Consider the following 16926-nt stretch of genomic DNA (forward strand, 5'->3'; position numbering starts at 1 on the left):
GATAGATAGATAGATAGATAGATAGATAGATAGATAGATAGATAGATCACACACAAACACAGACACATACACTCAGAAAACCAGTCTATTAATGGAAATTGATAGATTATTTGGGGCAGTTTTTTAAAGTATTAGTTCTGGCAGCACCAGCATATCAGTTTACAATAAAACTGGTTTATAATGATCCACACGTTGAAGACTGACTCCAGTCATGACAAGAAGGTTGTCTTATAGCGAAAGTAGACCATTGGCTAAAGTGACCCACTTGGGAGAGGTTTGCAGTGGCCACGTGTGGAGGTAAAACAGCTGCTTCTTCACTCTAACTTAACTCAATTCTTGTACTGGGATGTCCCAAGATAAACCTTAACATGAAATGAATAGCTTTTATTTCCATAGTTACGGTGTTCTGATTTAGTTACTGGTGATAGCAGCAGAATATTTAACTGTTGCTCTCCCTGTGGAGCTCCTGTCCCTTACAGGTCTTTCTATCTCCACCTTCTTTCATAAGATTCCCTGCACTCTGCCCAAAGTTTGGCTATGATTCATAGCATCTGCTTTGATACACTGCTGGGTAGAGTCTTTCAGAGGCCCTCTGTGATAGGCTCCTGTCCTGTTTCCTGTTTTCTCCCTCTTCCAATGTCCATCTGCCCATGGCAGCTCAGTATCTAAGAGGGTTGCCTAGTAGGAGGAACAGAGACTGTCTCTGACATGTACTCAGTGGCTGGCTCTTTGAACACCTCCCCCTGAGGGGGGAGCAGCCTTACAAGTCCACAGAGGAAGACAATGCAGCCAGTCCTGATGAGACCTGATAGGCTAGAGTCAAATGGAAGGGGAGGAGGACCTCCCCTATCAGTGGACTTGGAGAGGGGCATGGGAGGAGATGAGGGAGGGAGGGAGTGTGGGATTGGGAAGAAATGATGGAGGGAGCTACAGCTGGGATACAAAGTGAATAAATCATAATTAATATAAAAATAATAACTAAAATTAAAAAAGAATATTTAGCTATATCAAAACTTAACTTTCTTCCTTAGTTTAAGAAGAGTTCAGATTCAAAAATTGAAACACCAGAATATGGCCTTCCAGTTCTCTTGTTGCCAAAGACCAGGGAGTCAGTATTTTTATAGATGAAATATAATCTAAGTATAAATTATTAATATCTTTTATAATATATTTTATCATTTAAAAATGTAGTGAGTGAACAAGGTATATTGATTTGTAAATGAGCACTGAAGTGCCATATAAATTTGTGCTTTTCTGGATCAAGTTAAGATTCCATCTTAGGAGATTCATCATTATTCAACAAGTTACAATAAGAGAAGTAAAATGCAGAAGCTAAGCTGTTGATAGGAAAAAACAGATTTGAGGACTGTGTCTTCATCATTTTTCTGACACCAAGATATCAGGGTGTTGGTATGGGATATTGATTCACAAGTGGTTACCTGTGACCCTGCAGAGCTTATCAGGAGAGCCTGAAAAAACAGTTTGTCCTATCATCTACTTATCCTGGTAATTGCCTGGCTTTTTTTTTTGTTTGTTTTTGTTTTTTTGAAGTCTTTTGTAGTTCATTTTTTTCTTTTTAAATTTTTCTTTATTATTATTTATTATTTATTACAATTTATTCACTTTGTACTCTGAAGTGCCATATGTCTGAGTGACAGTTTGTTGTAATTATCTAAATTGAAACATATTAGGGCCTGAACAAAAGTGATGGGTGAATGGCTTCTCCACCAATACAGTAAGTCAAATTGAAGAAAATTAAAAGTATTGAAACAGGTTATTGGGGACAACTCTCGGGCAGGTTCATTAGATCCAAAGAATGAGGGCTGAGGAAGTTGGAGAACTGGCCTCGGGCAGTAGGTGAAGGGTGATGACTTGTCAGCCAGGAGCTGAGGTTTGCCCAAGTATGGTCAAGAGCTGAGCACTTAGGTGGGGATTTGGGTGGCTAGAGGCATGAGGGGAGGAGGTGTGACAGATGCCAGGAATGTAGAACTAGGCTCTTGGTCTCTTTCCTTTGTTAGGAGGCCTCCCAATGCGGTGGGGTTGGGGGAAAGAGATCAGACAGGGTTTCCCAGCGTGTGCAGGAACATGCAGCAGGGGTTCTAACCAACAATAGATAACAAGAGAACAAGTAGAAGATGGAACCCCTGGTGCTAAATGTGAATGGAGATTGAAATAAAATTGATAGCGGATCTTGTGGGTTGGGAAAGAGAAGAGAGTCAAGAATCTAACATATCTCAGAATACTAATTTGAGACCAGAGAAATCCTTTTCCTGAATTAGAGTATATAAAATATGAACAGAATGAGGCTTGGTGAAGATGATATGTGGGAATGATTTGAATTTGGCTTTGAAGATCTGCTGGAAACAGTGAGGATATTTAAAAACTGCCTTTGTGGGTAACTCACTGGAGAAGGCAGGGCCAGTGTCTTCATGTGTACTGCCGTTTGCTAAGCACCCTGCTGTCACCCCCTCATTGCCCAGGCTTAAACCTGTATGAAAACAGCTTCTATTAAACTCCAACTTTACTCCAAATATGCAATACATATTCTCATAATTATTGATGGGGCAATGTGGGAAGAATGAACAGAGATGACCGAGGGTATGGGTTGGCTTATAATGCTTGGACTGACTCTCCTCTTTCTCCTAGGTATATCACTGAGCATCTGAAGGAAAGCATTGTTCAAAGTCAGGCACCCTTAAAAGGAATTGCCTATCTGTAGTTTTAGGTGAGGAGGGCCATTATGTCATCAAAACAAAAACAAAACTAAAACTAGAAATGAAATGAAAATATGTTCCTAGTTCTCTCAAGGACCCATGTTGGCAAGATGCAAACTTGTATTTCCATTTCCTGTTTCCAATAACATGTGTCTTGAGTTATAGCTCGGAACCCGCTTGTATATGGTATAACTCAACCATAAGACCTTCGGTCAACTCAGTGATACCTTCATCTTCAGTCTAAATGGGGAAGTTGTATTGCTTTTGAAATATGGAAAATTTTGAAGACTTATTTAGAAATATGTTGAACTTGGTACCCAAATCATAGTCATGTAGCTTGCCTTTGTAATTACTACTTTATAGGCAAGACCTCCATGACTGTGGTGTTGGCTCTTGGAGGCCTAAATTAAAATCTTCACCAGCCAAAAAGTAAAACCCAGGCATGGCGATATGTATAGATAACCTTTTGCTGGTGAAATAGACGGGTGGGTCTTGGGGACTCAATGACCAGTCTGCCTAGCCAAAATGGTCAGTTCCAGATTTGGTGAGAAACCCTATGACAAAAATTAATGTGGAGAGCAGTAGAGGAAGATAGGCAAATTTGGTCTTTGACCACACATACACAAGCATGTACTATCTGCCAGACACAAACAGTTTGAGCCCTTCAGGACTTTAACATTGTCACTGTTAGTTCTGATCAGTCCAGAGTTGGCTGTTTGGGTAAAATACAGCTCTTCCTGTCCCCGTCAAAGGCGTGGGGAAGGGGGTTGGGTATCCTTCCAGTTAGAAATGAACAGAAGCTTGTGTGCTTGTGATAGAGAAGATCCTCTGTGTCATCATGGTCTCTATGTCACTATGGTGTCTATGTAATCACTGTCTCTGTGTCATCACAATCTCTACTTCATCATGATGGGAGCCTTTTATTTGCTTCTCTCTAGTTGGAGAATCTTTCTTTTTCTTTTTTTTTCCATATGTAGTCCATCCAAACCAGTTTTCTGTGTGACTCTGTTTATAAAATTGCAATTGATAATGATATGAATTCAAAATTAACCTCCACTATTCAATCATTTGCCCAAACTCAGATCTAAACAAAAACAAAAAGCCGACAACACCAACAACAGCAGAAACATACCCTGACCAACCCTTAAGACTGTGCACACTGTCCTGCTTAGAGGTTTGCTACAGGCAGTTATGGGGGAGGAGGATGCTTACATGGCATCATTCAGCTTTCCATATCTTGTATTGAGTCCATAGGCCCTTAGGCTTCTCTTCTCACATTACAAGCTATTCATTCAGCAGTGGCTCTGTGTCAAAGTAATTTTTGTAATTACTTCCTACCAGTGGGAAACAAGGACTCGTAAGCCTTTATCTCCTAGCTGCCTTTCAGAGTTTTTCATTTTCCTACAGGAACCCAAGTGCTTGGTTCGCTGATGTGGTTGTCATGGTGCCCTGAAGAAGTGTCTTTGTCGCAGGTGGGAAACATGGAGTAGTCAGAAATGATTTAGGAGTTGCTCCTGGTTACTGGGGAGTGAAACTATACAGCAAGCAGGAGCAATGGGAAGATGCTAGGAACTGGGTAGATACAATCTTCCTTGGATTTAGACATATGAATAGGTGCCCCAACCCTTTGCTTTGGTAGATTCTCATGACCTGTGTGTACATGGATCAAAGAGAATCCTTGATAGGCTTTGTAAAAGGATAATATGAAATGATATCAATTAATGTTGGCAGATATTTTTATTAGAAAATGATGCATAAAGGATATTACTATGATGAAGATATGCCATTGAACAAACATTCCTTTAAGTAGTGTTAGATTATAAATTTTCCCAGCTAGTGGTTTGTACTCTAATCTGAAGGTCATTTGTTGAGATACTTCTATTGAATGCATATAGAAATACTAATCATATATTATATATTTATAAATATATAATTATATTTATAATATAATAATATATAATATTAATTATAATAATATATAATTATAATATATGATATATATATTATATATATTATATATATTATATATATAATATATATTATATATATATCATATATTTAAGTGTATTTCAGTCTGCCTGTTTACGATAATTATAGAGAAAATGAATTCAGTATTATTTCATGAAGTAATCAGAAAGCAGAGCCAATAATAGTTAAAGAATTTTCACATATTAACAATATAAAGCACCTACAAACTTGCTAAGGAATTTACTCCGATGTTGCTGTTCAAGAACTAAATCTATGAATCCTTGAAGTGTTTTCCAAGTTTGGTCCTCAGTTTCAGAACTCCCATTTTTTTTTTCTCCTCCATATGTCATGTGCTGTCTAATTTTATGTCTTTGTACTATCTAATCTACTTATGAGATAAGTGGCTGCTAAAAACATTTCTTTATTTGCTTTTGAAAATGATGTTTTTAGTGTCTTATACTATTTGATATCTGTACTGATATAATGCCATCAAACAAATTTATGAGTAATAAGAAATTGGGATTTTAGACCTAACAATAATCTCTTAAACACTTAAGCTCTTCATTTCCAATTTTGGGTGACATGTCAGCAAGGCAAGGAGGGGGTTTTGATGGCACTGTCCATTGTCTTCCCTCACTGTATGGATTTGCCTGCAGCCTCTCATCTAGTGTCAGGAAAGTAATTGTCACTGCTAAAGATTGAGTTTTCTTTTTTTTAAATTTTTTATTAATTACACTTTATTCATTTTGTATCCCCCCATAAGCCCCTCCCTCCTCCCATCCCAATCCCACCCTCCCTCCCCTTTCTGCATGCATGCCACTCCCCAAGTCCACTGATAGGGGAGGTTCTCCTCTCCTTTCTGGTCTTAGTCTATCAGTTCTCATAAAAAATGGCTGCATTGTCCTCTACTGTGGCCTGGTAAGGCTGCTCTCCCCTCAGGGGGAGGTGATCAAAGAGCAGGGCAATCAGATTATGTCAGAGGCAGTCCCTCTTCCCATTACTATGTAACCCACTTGGACACTGAACTGCCATGTGCTACATCTGTGCAGGGGTTCTAGGTTATCTCCATGAATAGTCCTTTGTTGGAGTGTGAGTTTCTGAGAAGTTCCCTGTGTTCAAATTTTCTTGTTCTGTTGCTCTCCTTGTGGAGACCCTGTCCACTCCAGCTCTTACTATTTCCCACTTCTTACATAAAAAGTTTTCTATTATTGTTTAAGAGGAAGAATTCAGTTTAGCAGGCTGGAAAAAAACACATTGCTACGGATGCTAGTTAAAATCCCCATTCTCTTTTAGAACTACCCAGCATTTGAAAAAGCATGAGTGTGGTTCAGGTAGGGTCACCATAGTTTGTATTCCATGGACCACTTTCCATCCCTTGTTAGCATCTCTCCTTAAAAACAAGAAGAAATATTCAAAAAGGCTGTCAGTTCAGACTTAGCCCAATGTGCATATGTGGCTTATGTGCAGGTGATTTTTATATATTTGCAACTTGAATCATGAATATTGCACAAAATAATTATAATGGTAACAATTTAGATCCTTATTTTTATTAAAACTCCTATCTTTATTATTATTATTATTATTATTATTATTATTATTATTATTATTATTTTACATCCCAACCACAGTTTCCCCTCCCTCCTCTTCTCCCAGTGCCCCTCCATCTCCTCTTTGCCCACTTCCATTAGCTCCTCCTCTGGTTTGCTTCAGAAAAAGGACAGGCCTCCTATGGATATCAATCAAACATGGCATATCAAGTTGCACTAAAATTAGGTGCATCATCTCATTTTAAGGATGGGTGCGGCAACTCAGTATGAAGAAAGGGTACCAAAAGCCATAAAAAGAGTCAGAGGCTGCTCCTGCTCCCACTGTTAGGAGTTCCACAAGAAGACCAAGGTACACACCTGAATCATATATGCAGAGGGCCTATGTCAGCCCCACGTAGGCTCTCTGCTAAAACTCCCATCTTTAATGAGTTTTAAAAATCTTTCTTAGTCATTATTCAGCTCACTTCAGTATGCCTAGGAGTGGCTCCCAACTTCATTTCTTCCTGTTACAATCTTTTATGACGGTTATGATTCAACATTTAGGGTAACTAAAATTAACTTCATGTTTTGAGTCTTGGGAATTAAGTAAATGAGAAGCAAAGAGGTTAAGTAGTAGCAATTTAAATGTGAGTTAAGATAACCAGGTACTTCCGATGCTTCCTGCTTTGATTTCCCTGCCTTGATGCCTCTAAACTGTGAGCTTGAAAAAAAGCCTTTCTCTCCTCAGTTGCTTTTGTCAGAATCTTTTTATCACCACTTCAGGGAGAAAGAAAAACTATGACTGTCCCACATCCCTATGTTTGCTTTTGTTGTCTGTCTTTCTTGGGTCTTATGCAGGGCAATAAAGAATTTACTCAACATCTTCTTCTATCAGGTTACACTCTCATTTCTGATGTCAAAGTCTTTGGTACTTTCTATCAGCCATTTAGGTCCTCTGTGGTTTATAAAAATTTTAGTATTGCTTTTATTGTTTCTATTAAAAAAGAACACCCATTAGACTTTGATAGGGATTGTATGGAATTGGTAGATTGTTTTCTGAGTGTGGATATTTTCACAATATTTACTCTCTGAGTGAACACAGATGGCTTTCTGTTTGTTTCTGTTCTCTTTGATGCAGCAATCTTATCTGTAATGGTTTCCTTTCTTTTCTGCTTTTCTATTTTCACTCGAGGCTTCTCAGCCAGCACTGTGGGAAGACTAATATAAGCAGGTCACCTTTTCACAAAAACAAAGAGGAGTAATATTGTATTTTCCAAGCTAGTCTCATTGCACAAGCAATGGACTTCTCTGTTCAGTCCAGTAGCTCCATGTTTCAGGAGTTGTAGAAAACATATATGTACATAAAAGCTCTCTTGAGAGGACAATTTGGGAAGAGGACTGATTGTATTAATTACTTCCAAAGCATATGTACATTTTATCCTGTGCCTTGTTGCTTAAATGGCATCACAGATCATCTTGAATGTCCTCAGTCACTAAGAAGACCTCTGTTTTCCAATCTCTCTATCTGGACATTCATAGTTTAATCCCAAATAACTATTTTTTTCTAATTAACATATGAAAACACAGTTTTATTCCAATTTCCACAGAACTTTTTTTATTTGAGAATTACATGCAGTGTGATTTGATCATGTTTACCCTCCGCCAGCTTTCCCAAGACCCACTGGGGCTCCTCACTGTGGCTAAGCCCTCCACTGACAGTTTTCCATAGTTCGATCAGTTGTGAGTTTCTACCTTCACGAGCATTCACTGTACAGCAAACAAAGTTCCCCAACAAGGTCAGAGAGCTACACTAATCTATTGGAAGATTAGAAGACAGATCCAAATTTAGAAGGATGTTTGATGCTGGGTCAATTTAACAGAATAAAGCATAAAATTTTACAAGTGAATAAAAGTTATTAAATTTATTTTTTGTGATTATGGAAGCACGATGCTTTTTAAATCATCGACAGAGAAGTGACTGAGTGATTTTTATGCAAATCACAGAGTATATAGTAATATTGTCACTATGGGATCATACACTTCTGAAGATATTTACTCTTTTTGTCCAGAGGTACAGTAACAAGTGCTAAAAGTGACGGAAGAGCTATCTCCAGATTCCCTTTAGCACAAAGGAAGGTCAGCTAATTTAGTACTCCTTGCTTGTTTGCAAAAGACTCATGATGGCATTTCTGCCTGTAGGTGCCCAGGTCTAGTAACTAAAGCTCACAGGGAGTTTGGAATGTTAGATACAGCTGAAAAAGCTAATGCACTGGGAGCTGGTTGCCACAGTGCCCAGTGTTTAGTCCCTGGGCCCACCCTCCTGTGTCTAGTCATAAGTCTCTCATATGACCTAGATATAGAGTTCTTTAAGAAACTTGCTTAATTTAAGACCACGTTGCATGAAAACAGGATCACACACATTTTCTGATCAGTCCCCTTTCATACCACCTTCTGGACATTACTAGACATTTTTATGAAGGTTGTTTCATAGAGTTACTTCGACTGTGTCAGATGTCTTGGAATATATTTACCTGGAGATGGTTTTTCAAAACAGACTCAGACATTTCAATCTTGTATTGAGGTAGTTTTAAACTTGGTATTAATTAATTAAATAAATAAATAATTTAATTAAATTATTTATTTTATTTTGATACCGGACTGTCTAGCCTGTAACCTTCTTATGAATTTTATTATTTTCTACCTCACATAAAATAATAAAAGAGATTTCATTAGCTAATCTTGGACCATTTTTTTAAGATAGGTTTAGAAGCCATGGTTTGCATCTTCAAAACACATGAAGATAAAATACTGAGAATTTTTAAACAAACTTCTAGGATATAATGCAAAATAATTATTATTTGTTTACCAGATACTTAACCATGTGATCTATCATCCAACAGCATACTGCAGTAAAAACTGGTTAAAACATAATCAATTAAAACTCAGCCATTATAGGGTGGGATTGGGAGGGAATGAGGGGGCTACGGCTGGGATACAAAGTAAATAAAAAATTTAAAAAAAAGAAAGCTGAAGGTTAAAGTGTTATGATATTTATTTTGGGTTGAGTTAATATTATACTCATCTCTGTCAATGGCTAAAATTAAAAAATATATTTTAAAATAAAAAATAACTTCTTAAAAAAAAAACTAAGCCATTGTTCAATTCACACTCCAGTGAGCAATCTAGAAAATAGATTTCATGCAACTTTCAAGGTACCAGTGAAATCTACAGTGTTTGCCGGACTATACATGGATCTTGAAGGATGCCTGATTTTGGATTAAAATGCAACATTGGGGAGATAAGAAGACTGAAGTGTGGGCAGCTCTGGGGATAATAGTTTTAAAAGTATAGCTCTTAACTGTTTTTTAACCAAACATTAAGAAGTACCTGGAAATACTCAGAACTCAATTCAGCTAGCTAGATCTAAGTCTAAGCTGTCAATGATGGGTAAATTTATTTTGGTTGTACTGTATTTTATCCCAAGGGCATATACTAAATAGCTTTATGACATGCTTGGTAAAGTTATTTAACCTACAAACTCTGTTTTCTCATTTATTAGGTGTGAAAATAATACTGCATATTTCAAAGCCTTAAAAAAAAAACCACTGAAATAAAGAAACCTCATTTCAGTTCATTGAATTGTACTGAATTGTAAGTGCTTAATTGTACGTTAATTCTTACTGTTTTTTAATGTGACTGTATCTTCCCCTGGTGGTGGCCCAGGGCCCTTGAAAAGAATTGCCAAACATCTGTATTAGTCACTTTTGTCATTGCTACTACTGAATGCCCAACGAGAAGCCACTTGGAGGAGGAACACTTTGGTTTATAGTTTAAGAGGACACTCTCTAGCATGGCAGGTGACTAACTCCATGGTGCAGGAGACTGTGCCAGAAGCATCGTGTGGCAACTGCTCTGTCCTATCTCAACAGACCAGGATGCAGAGACAAGATAAGAAAAGGGATTGGGCTGTATAGACCTCAAAGCCAATCTCCCAAGCACCCACCTTCTCAAGTGCTACCTCCAAAGATTCCACAGCCTAACAAAACAGGGTAGCCAGCTTGGGAGCAACTGTTCAAGCATACAAACCTGTGGGATATTTCACTGTGTCTTTCATACACTGTAGTGGACCCCTAGCTATTCTGTTCCTGAGCCTATTTGTCTTGGCCCTGTTTGAGGTGAGGGTTTCTATATCGTGGCAATATGAAGAGTTGGGGTGTGTACTCACGCCACCTGTATGTTGAACACACACCAATGAATTGCTATCATTTCTACATCACAGAACATGAACATTACATATCACAGAACCTACCCAAGTTCAGGAATGACAAAGAATACAATAAAGGAAACTCTGTAAAGTCACACGATTTCTCTGTATCCTGGTAAATGTCTTTATACATGCTGATAGTGTAAGTAATCTGCTTGGTGTGTGCTCGGGAGATTTATTGTGGAAGTGGTGACCACTGGCACTGTAATATTGTATCCCATCATCTGGACTAGAATTGCCTGTTGGATAAAATATCATAGCTTTTTTTTTTAACATCATGTCCTGAATCCTTCTAGTGTTTCTGACCTTAGTATTCTTTAGTGATTCTCATTTCCTACTGATAGTCTTCATTTGGGGTTTGCTAAACTGTCTCCTAAACATTGTTTTTTTTTTGTTGTTGTTGTTGTTGTTTTGTTTTGTTTTGTTTTGTTTTTTTACTCAGATTTATATTTTCTAATTGTATCCACTAGACTGTGTATCTTTTCCTTTTGAAACAATGGAACGTATCCTTGTATCTTACTTTTCTGGGAAAACACTGGACTCTCTCCATGAGAAAGGAGTTAACTCTCTGCCTTAGATGGTGAGGCAGCTGAAAGATGGAGACAGTGTCTTCCAGATGAGGCCTGAGAAATGACACCTACATCCTCAGTGCATACTGCTTGTCTATTTTAGTTTGTGACCACCTTTTTCTTTTAAGGTTCACTTACTTTTACTTGATGTGTGTGGGTGGTTTTGCCTGTATGTATGGCTGAGCATCATGTTTGTGCAGTGCCTGAAGAGGCCAGAAGAGGGCATCGGAAATTCCGAAACTAGAGTTTTAGATGATTTATAGCTGCACTGTCGGTGCTGGGAACTGAGCCTGAGTCCTCTGCAAGAGCAGCAAAGGCCGTTAAATACTGAACGATATCTCGAGGCCCTCACCTTTTATTTTACCTAACTGTGTAATGTTGTTTGAAAACAAAATATTTCCCTTCAACTTGCTTATTTATACTAGTTTAAGGGAGACCACTCCTCTGTGTGCAGCATTAAATATGCTTTAAACAGAATATTCCATAAGTCACAGCATGGGAGAAAGTAAAGTGTTTTGAGAAAGTCAAATCTCTAAAGGAAAATCACAGCTCTACAAAAATATTTTCCAACAGGGCTTGGACACAAGTTTGCTTTTCTACTGCAGTTGTGCTGTGTGATGCAGGCTTTGCTAGTGTCAGGAGGCCTCAAGCATACGTGTGTAGTTTTCTGAGTATGTGCATAATGGAGCTCATCAACTCTACTCTCTTGGCAAGCTCCCACAGCTTCTAAAGTATTTTCAGAATGGTCTCCGGCATAAAAACTGTTAGAGACTAACTGTCCTAAACATTCTTGAATAATCCAATTTTCTCTTAAAATCTACGTTTATACTTATATTCGGGATTAACCAAGTGGATAGTTGCTGCTGTTCATGTAATGACGTATTTCCTACCAAATTCCGGGAATTTGAATACAATTTAGAAAACAATTAATTGAATAACATACCTGTTCCTCATAAAAAATAATAAAGGTACTATTTTTTTCCACTTCAAGTGCATGAATAAACCATACCATTCTGGCGCAATGTTACAGACTCACTAAACTCAAGAGGCTATGTTTCAGTGAGAGGGAGACATGATCTGCTCGGATTTCTTTCTAATAATTCTGACGATAAAGAACAACACACCACCCCTTCCGATGAATAGGAGCCTGAGGTGTTTGGAAGTTTAGGAAGTCTGCACTGAGGCAATGGTAATGCCTTGGGCGAAGAGGTCTTCATTATCTCAGCTCACAGTGCTCTTCAGCGGCGATGACATCATTGCGGCTTCCCTCACCTCAGAATCCAGGCAGGAGACACTTAGCTTCTTTGTCAGACATGTGTAGAAAAGAAGGCACAAAGAAAGAGCTTCCTGCGGAGTCCGGGGAGGCTTTGCGACTCCTTCTTGGTCCTTTGTGAAAGCACATGACTGGACTTGTAGAAGATTAACCCCCTTCAAGTTTCTGGAAAAAAAAAATTAAATAGATGCAAAGCAGCTCTGCCACTTTCTTCCTCTCTGTGAACTCAGTATTCTGGTGGGCAGTGAATTATTTTGAATTCCATAGGAGAAGGCCATGGCAGTCAATGGGGGCTGTGAATGAGGGCCCTCTGAAGGGCTCAGTTGTGGGTTTTCACCGTTCTTTATAGCATTATTCCTCTGAAAGAGTTCCCTCTAAGAGTGGGGTCAGCGTAGAGACCTTTATAGTGCATGAAGTAATCCATCCTTTAATCTCTTCCTTCCTGTGGGAAAATCAGCACAGAAAAAAAGGGGGGTGGGCTCATAGGAACACCCCTATGCAGTCTGTTAAACTATTTATTTTTCATTTTCACTTGTCCTCTACATGATTGTCCTGTATTTTCAAATTCGGTTTTTTAATAAAGAAAAAAACTGAAAAACTTCAAATTTGGTGCTGATAATTTTGCCTAGGTTATCAATACTTTCTCTGCTCCCTGGACTTGTGTTTCATCAACCTAGCAAATATTACATAGCGAAGAGAATAGTATATATCAGTTCGTTATTGCAGTGTAGCATCTCCTATATCCATTTGCATTCTCTTCATCCTGACTTTAAATATTCTGTATGTGCAACGATTGTGTCCCTTTTACATATAGATCAAGATACAATGTTGGAGGACCACAGTATTTACTTAATGACAAACTAATACTTGGGAAGACAAATGACAGCCTACGTTGAGGATTCTGTGGTAACTGGGAGATGGAATGGTGAGGGAAAGTGTATTTGTTTATTGTGTATTAGCCCTGAAACTGGGTCTCTCGTTGCAGCTGAAGCTGGCCTTGAACTCGCTTTCATCCTCTCGTCTCTGCTTCCCGAGCGCTATATTAAAGTGTGCACCACCACACCTCCCGAGACAAGGCTTCTGTTTAGTTTTTATTGTGTGATTTTTCAAATTCTACACTCGTATTCACATCTCACATTTATCTAAAAGCCTTTAAAATGTGTTGTTCTGAGAAAGTAGTGGACATTTTAGTTCAGGTTCCTATGGGTTGTCTCTTTTGGCCTAGCATCTTTTAAGATACCCTCATAGCAGACAGCAGGCATAGTTTAAAAACCTAAGTTCACAAAGGGGAAAATAGCAACTAACATTTTACTGGAAAATAGATGACTGACAAAAAAGTGTATTTTATACATAATCTTCTGAAGGTGTAGAGTGTAGATTTCTTTTATACTTCGTGGGCATTAGAACTGGAAGCTAGCTGCCCCTGGCTGTCTCTGAAAGTGTAAGATATAAGGTAGAAAGACAACAGACAGAACTGGACAAAGAAATATGGTAGTCTTAGGAGAAGAAGCCAATGAAAGAATCAGATTCCTTTATCACTGTCGCCTCTTCTCTGTTTTTCTTCATCATTTAGAATTGAATGAGGCTTGCAGCCTCCCCCAAATTTTACCACAGAACCTGATGTAGGGGAAGGTAGACAAAGAAAACTACCAACATCTGTGGAAATGGGAATTTTTTAGAATAAAATAATGTCACATACGATGCAGTGTGCCCCTCTCTACTTTGGATTAAGGATGTGTTTTGTTGTTGTTGTTGTTTTGAACGTGTAAGTCATAAGAAGCAGTTTGTGGCAGGCTAGAGTGGTGTAAGATGAGGCCCTACTTGGAGAAAGTGGAAGTAGACACGCGAGGCTCACTACCTGGACCACCTGCACTGTCACAGTGAGAAAGCTATAAGGGTGCTTGCTATCACCTGTCAGTGTGCTGGCAAATGCAGCATTCGGGGTGGAAGCCTGGAGACTCCGTTGAAGCTGCTTATCTCTCTTTTGACTTAGGAAATATGAACATGGCAGTACAGAGGGCTGGCGCTGGTCCCTAGGAGTTAATGAATAAAAGTTTGTGTTCATATGTACTCAGCCAATAGCTGTGAGAACCCAAGGCCACTTTTCTTCTGTGCTTGTAGCCACTACACAAGATGGACATGATAGGTCTAGAAATTTTTATTTTCTTTTAGAGATGTGGTTTCGTGGGAGCCAGGCTGCCCTCAGCCTCCCTATATAGCTGAGGATAACTTTGAACTTCTGATCTTCCAGATTCTAGGTTTCAGGTACTGGGATCACAGGCATGCAGGACTGCAGCTGGTTAATGCTATGCTGGGAAACTAACCCGGGGATTTACCCACTCTACCAGCTAAGCCACACCCCCTGCCCAGCATTCAAGCTGTTTGAAGCATCTTTACACCCATGACATTTTAGATAGCGTATTTTCTAAGCAGAAGCAGAAAATACATTTTTTTTTTTATCTGTAGAACTAAGGTGTGACAAGTGGCCAGACTCACCTGTCATGTTTTAAAAGGTTTCTTCAATCCATGAAAACTAGAAACTATCTTGCTATTTTTTTTTCCCATGATCATGCATGTTATCTTAAACTCTTATGCTGTTTCTCTGCTGTAGCAAGGGCATCTTCAGCTTTGCTTTTTGCCTCAGCTGTGCACACAGGTTGTTGCTTTGGTGGCCTTAACTTCTTTGTCGGTCTCAACAATATTTCCAATGGTGCAGCTTGCATGCCCCTCCCCACCCCCAACTGCATCCTCAGAGCACTGGTTCCAGCTTTAAACATTCATTACCCTCTGGTCTCCCTGCCCGGCCTCCTCTTATCCTGGTTCCAGGTGTGATCTGGAGCCTTCCCTGCTGACAGGGAAGGCTCCCATCTCCTTCATGATCTATACTGACATTTCGGTCTCTGGAAGTTAAGCTTTCCTCTTAGTGCACGCTTGCTTTGCCGAATGAAATGTTTTTTTCCTCCTTGCAGCCTTCCCATCCCTGGTACTGGACTTTACCCCGACTACCCTGCAGGGGAGAGTCAGTGCAAAGCCCCGAGAGTAACCTGCTTAGCCTCTTAGAGAGAATGGTGGCGTGGGGAGGATTTTTATTCAGTGACAGTACCAGGACTGAAAACAGTAGATGTCTGATGAAGAGAGGTCACCATGAGAACAGTCTCTTTGCTTAGGCTGTATCATTCTAGTACCACTTTTTTTTTTTAAGTCAGTCAGCCCCTGGGGAACTCATACTGACTTTTCATTGCCCCGGACATAAAGGGAGCTTTAAACATTTAGCCAGAATTTCTTTATCACTCTAACCCCCAGTGTGTGTGTAGCGCTGGGGGAGGGGAGCAAGAGAAAGCTTGACTCTGACCATAACTCTGACTGTGACATGTTATGTTTGCATGTGTGCCTATTGTAAAAGTATGTGTTATACTCTTTATATAAAAATCAGAGGTCAACCTTGGATATTGGTCCTTATGATCCATCTTGTTTGAGAAAGGATCTCTTGCTCATATGCCAAGCTAGCTGGACTGTGAGCTGCTGGGAATTGTCTCATCTCTGCCTTCCATCTCATCGTGGATATACTGGGATTAAAGGTGTGCAGTATTGTATCGATCTTTACATAGTTCTGAGGATTTGAACTCAGGTTCTTCACACATGCACTGAAACTTTTTTATTAACTGTGAATGGAAGTTCTGGGAAAAAGGCACATGGTGCATTGAACTTTCTTCAAAAGTTGAGTAGCTAGTTACGATTCCAGTGATCATGGGAAGGTTGAAACATTGCAAGTCAAAAGCCTAATTACAAGGTCTCTTGGGCCATCTTTCTTCCGTCCCCATTCAGCAGCCACGTACTGCTCACCTCCATGTTTGACCTAAGCTCTTTGGGGCTTTTAGGTGAGTCTCTCTGGAATGTATAAGCAGACCCCTCCCTTCTATCTTCACAGAAAGAAGAATGTTGTTGGCTAACATCTGAGGCTATAGCTGAGATTTCCACACTTAGAGATGCAGGCACTGATGCATGTGGAAAGCATGTTGATTATAACTCTCTTTTTCCTGTTCCCATGAAGACTTAATGGGCTATCAAATGGCTAAGTGGGGTGATGTGCTGTGCACAGGCCTAATGACCTGAGTTCAATTCTTAGATGCGAGAAGGTGGTGGGAGAGAAGCAGTAGTCAAGAGATGCCCTCTAATCTCCACATATATACCATGACATTTATGCACATGCAGACACACACACCAAAATAAACAAACAAACAAACAAACAAACAAATAAATAAATTCAAATTAAAAATACATGTAAACACGTTGAGAAACTGCAGTAATATTGGAACATAGAATTTGGGATGAAACACCCCCAAAAGTATGAACATTAAAGATATTTACATGCATTTGGTAGACCAGAAAGTACTCTGTCTTGTTCATCTTCATTCATGCCCCTCTCCCCTCCCTTCCCATCCTTTCTACATCTCATTTTCAGAGCCATGCGTAAATTCACTGGTGCAATTCCACAGCCATTCCCTCCTCATTCTCCTCTACTGGTTACTCTATTGAGCATGGGGGTGGGGTCATGTCTTGGCCACGCTGGAGTCCAGTGAACCTCAGTGAGCACCCTGTCACTACCCCTTGA

General features: G+C 39.3%; 1 protein-coding gene across 1 annotated transcript in view; it reads left to right on the forward strand.

Moving 5' to 3' along the window:
* Adamts3 (ADAM metallopeptidase with thrombospondin type 1 motif 3) overlaps nt 1-16926 on the forward strand; it is a 126182-nt gene that overhangs the window by 22868 nt on the left and 86388 nt on the right. The gene's annotated exons all lie outside the window — the stretch shown is intronic.

This window comes from Psammomys obesus, unplaced genomic scaffold (assembly GCF_907164565.1).
Source record: "Psammomys obesus unplaced genomic scaffold, mPsaObe1.curated_primary_1811, whole genome shotgun sequence".
In the NCBI taxonomy this organism is placed as follows: Eukaryota; Metazoa; Chordata; class Mammalia; order Rodentia; family Muridae; genus Psammomys; species Psammomys obesus.